Source organism: Cryptomeria japonica, chromosome 8 (assembly GCF_030272615.1).
Source record: "Cryptomeria japonica chromosome 8, Sugi_1.0, whole genome shotgun sequence".
NCBI lineage: Eukaryota > Viridiplantae > Streptophyta > Pinopsida > Cupressales > Cupressaceae > Cryptomeria > Cryptomeria japonica.
Window position 1 is genome coordinate 397,625,376 of NC_081412.1, and position 4,828 is coordinate 397,630,203.

Consider the following 4,828-nt stretch of genomic DNA (forward strand, 5'->3'; position numbering starts at 1 on the left):
ACATTACATAGCATGGACCTAATTCAAATTCCCAAACAATTATATCCATAAAAAATCATGCTAAGACTAATATCCACACGTTTCACCAACCGATAGAAACTCTTAGTGTAATAACACCAAATGACCAACCGGATCCAAATAGGACCACCAAATCATCACACCAGCCAATACGAAGCCACCAAACAATTAGAACACCTTCAACGTGTGTTAAGAATTATTTTTGTAAGCTAGACCAAAATCACTTAACCATTTCATCAATTATCACCAACTGGTAAAGCCAACTGGTACTGGGAATATCAGTTGGTAAACCAAAACATAAGTGATAGCTTCCAGAGCACCAAATTATGAACCAATTGAATCTGACAAGTATAAAACCATCCTGAATAACCGTCCAAATCAAAATCAACCAAAAGCCAAGAAAAACTGGGACAAGTCGAACCGGGATAGCCACAACCAACCGAGACCATATCCAACCAGAGCACAGTGCTGACATCAATGACAACACATAATCAATATTGCCAACATAAGGAACCTTAATTTAGGAGATAATGGGATCACTTATGATTTCAGGAGGAATTTGAGACAATCTAAGAAGAAAATTTGTAGAGAAGGAAGATAGTTCCCTCCTCTTGAGGGAGTTTTAAAGATTACTACTGATGGGTTGTCTAGAGGAAATCCCGGATAGGATAAAATTGGTGGAATTGATAGGATTAGTGATGGGAATGTTATGTTCTTGTTCTCTATTTATAAAGGGCGACATTTGAATAATTTGATGGAGGCCCTAGCTATTTTACAAGGTGTTGAAAGATGGTACTCGTTAGGTTGGAAAAGGATTATCTGTGAGTCAGATTCAAATATCATTATTAATATGTTGAATGATCATCAGATAGATGGGTTTTCCTGGTAGTTAGCCTTAGTGGCTAAGATGATCCTAAATCTATGTGGATCTTTGGATTCTATTTCTTTTTGTCATATTCCTAGGGACTGGAATAAACTGTCTGACTACTTGGATAAATGGGCTTCTAAGAACTTCGAGGGATGGGAGGTGGATAATTGGGAGCCTCCAGATTATGTGGAGATTCTGAGAAAGTTTGTATGGGATGATGAAAATTTGTAATTACTCTTTGTTGTTGGGCTCTTTTCTGAACCTATTTTGCTGGTTGTGTTTGGGTAGGTCTAGTTAGCCTGAGGCCTTTTGTTTTGTAATAGTTGGTTTTACTTGAATACATTTTTACCCCTCTTTTACCAAAAAAAAAGTTACAACATTTTAAAGTGATAATATAACTTTTCAAGAACATACCATACTTTAAAAAAAACTAAAAAATTAAATTTTATAAGAGTGCTTCAAGCATCAAGATGCAAAACTTCTCAAAACTAGATGAAGTCAAATGGCTCAATCATTTAACCACCTCTAAAAGCAAAGCCATTTAATTCTAAAAATATCTTGGACTCCCTTGTAATTTGCAGAAGTTGAAGGCATGAAATGAATTTTTACCACTATAATCAACAACAAAGAAACCCTAACTTTCCCTAAGATGGTGGAGAGGAGCAGAGAGGAGAACAGGAATGGTTGAGCACAAAATTCAATTTTTTTGTGCGGGAGATCTGGTTCAGTAGCAGGACAACATGTAGTAGACAATTCATGGAGCCCTTTAGAGGTAGAGAGTTCAGATGGTAAGGAACCCGAGGCCCATTTGGATTCGAGGGACCCAGGTAGGGGTCCTAGATCACGCATGGAGCAGACGGTAGCAGACAGGGTGAACGGTCGGGTTCAAAATTCAAATTTGGTGAGCGGCAAACCTGAAGTTGTATCAAGACAGTAGGTGGCAAGAGGCTCAGGATAACTTGAGAAGGGAATAGAATCTAATGAGAAGGATCTTGAGATCCCTTTGAATTCAGGGGACCTAGATGGGGCCCCCAGATTGAATGGACTCATTGATAAATGGTCCTCTCTGTTTGGTATCAAACCCAAAGGTAAGTCATCTTTGCCTCTAGTTAAAAATACATCAAATGTTTCTTAGGGAAAGTTTGCCATTTCCATTCCAGATCAAACTATAGATCAAAATATTGCTCAGATGGAAACTACCCTGATAGGTAAATTCTTTGGGGCGAGACCAAATATTGAGGTTGTTTGTGGATTTGTCAAGAGAAAATGGAATTTGAAAAGATAGGTTGATGTGGTTGCTATGAGTAAAGGATGTCTTTCCTTTTCTTTTTCTTGTGAGGAGGATCACAGACAAATCCTTTGCAATGGTACCTGGGTGATAGGTAAATATTTAATGTATATCCAAAAATGGTACCCTAATGCAGGCATGGATGATAAATTTGTAGTCCAAGTTTTGGTCTGGATAAAGTTACCTGGGCTTCCTATGGAATATTGGGAGGAAGGTGTTTGCTGGGATAGCCAATGCTTTTGGGGAGCTCCTCGCCATTGATCCAGTCATGACATCCAGAAGAAGACTTATTTATGCAAGAATCTATGTAGGGGTTGGGCCTGAGATGGATATGCCAGAGGAAATAGAGATAGAATCAAAACTAGGTAAATGGAGGAAGAATATTATTTATGAATCAATCCCTTTTGCTTGTTTTCACTGTAAGAGAGTAGGGCACTGGGCTAAAAAATGCCCAAGCAACGTGGCCAAAAATCAACCCCAAACTAAAGTTTGGAAAAAGGTGGATAATTCTTTGAAAGCATCTCCTTCTGATGGTTTGGATTAGGAGAAACAGTCCCAGGTAGGAAGGACCGAGGAGGTATTAGCCAGGGAAACGAGAGATGAAATGAAGAAAGGAGAGAAAGATATGGTTTCCCAGCAGGAAAAGAAGAAGGAGAACAGTGGAAAGGATTTTAACGACAGCGAAAGAAAGTGACAAGATAGCAGTCAAAACAATCAAAGGGATAGGACAAATCAAAATTTAGATTAGAGTGAGAAACGTAATAGTAGTCAGATGGATAAGGGAGATAGTCAATCCAAAGATAACAAGGAAGAAGGAAATAATTTTAACTCAGTAGGATCCGAGTCAAAAAATGGAGTAAGCCGGATTCAAGATGCTCAACCAGACAATATCTTTGAGCAAGGGCTCTCAGAGATATCATTAGCCTCCCCGGCCTAGGTCAAATTGACTTTCTTGGAGGAGAATGAACCAAGGTGGGGAGATGAAGAAGATATAAAAAAGGCCCCAGGAAAGAGTGGGATGAAGCAGGAAGAAGAAGAATCAATGGAGGATAAAAGAAAGAAGAAGAACAAAAAAAAGAATAATAATAGCAATAACAATGATACAACCACCATAAATACCAGAAGCAGACTAGGGGATATGGGAGCTCAACATACATCACCTAGAAGATATTCAAATGTAAAGAAAATCACCATGGAAACAGGCAAGAACCTAGTAGAAGGGACTCAAAGAACTATCTTTGAGGCAAGTATTTCTAAAAAGTCATGAAGATTATCTCCTGGAACATTCGAGGATTGAATAATCCTCACAAAAATGATTTAATAAAAAGTATGATTAGAGACAAAAACCCGGATATTTTTTTGATTCAGGAAACCAAAATGCCCAAGGATAAGGTTTAATGTTTGAAAATGTTTAGTAATGGAGGAGATAGTGGTGGAAGTTCAGAAGGAGCATCAGAGGTATTGCTACTTTCTGAAATAAAAACAATGTATAGGGAGAAGTGTTGATTCAAGACAACAAATTGGCTTGTATTAGATTTAAGCATTTGAAAGAGGGGAATTCATGGATTCTGACTAATGTGTATGCCCCAAACACCAAGACTGGTAGAAGTGATTTCTAGAAAAGCTTATCCTCGTTCAAAAGTAAGTTTGCTGAAGATATCTAGATTATAATGGGGGATTTCAATACCCCTTTGAGGAAAAATGAGAAAAAGGGAAGGAGCCAAACCAATCTGGATAGCAGACTGGATTTGATGGAGTTCATCAATAATCATACTCTCCATGATCTGGATTTGCAAGGGGTTAAATATACCTGGACCAATAGAAGGAGTGGTGAAGACTTAATTTAGGTTAGGCTCGACCAAGATTTAATTTCTATGGATTGGTTTAATTCTCATTTTTGTTCTTTATCTGCTCATATCAGGGCCAGGTCGGATCGTTAACCAATATCCTTGACGGCTGATGCCAAGAAGGGAAGAAGACATTTCCCCTATAGATTTGAGAGAATGTGGACAAAACACCCTGATATGGAAAGCAAAATCAAGAAATGGTGGCAGGTCAGAATTGAAGGAAATGCAATGTATAAGGTGGTCAAAAAGTTGAAGTTTGTGAAAGATAATGTTAAAAGATGGGATAAGGGGTCCTTTGGGAACATCTTTGCTTCCAAGGCTACCATTCTCCTAGATCTGAAAGATATCTAGGATGGGATTCACAATAATGGCTATACCAAGGTTTCAAGAGAGGTTGAAGATGATATTCTCATGAAATATCATGACATAATAGCAAAAGAAGAAACTTTCTGGACACAGAGGTCAAAAAATATTTGGTTGAAGGAAGGGGACAAAAATACCAAATACTTTCATATGTCCACTTTGAAACACAAGGCCATCAATAGGATATCTTAGCTTAAAATCAATGGTAGAACTGTTGAAGATAAAGAGTCTATGAGGAAGACAGCCCTGGAGTTCTTCTCCAACCTCTTGACTAAAGAACAAAACTTGGACTTGCAGGCTCAAAAGGACCTTATGGACTACACCCCCTCCATCTTGGATGCGGATCAGAATTCTTATCTCACTGCTATTCCATCCAATGAGAGATTTTGAAAGCTGTCAACTCCTTTGAAGGTAACAAGGCCCCAGACCCGGATGGTTTCCCTT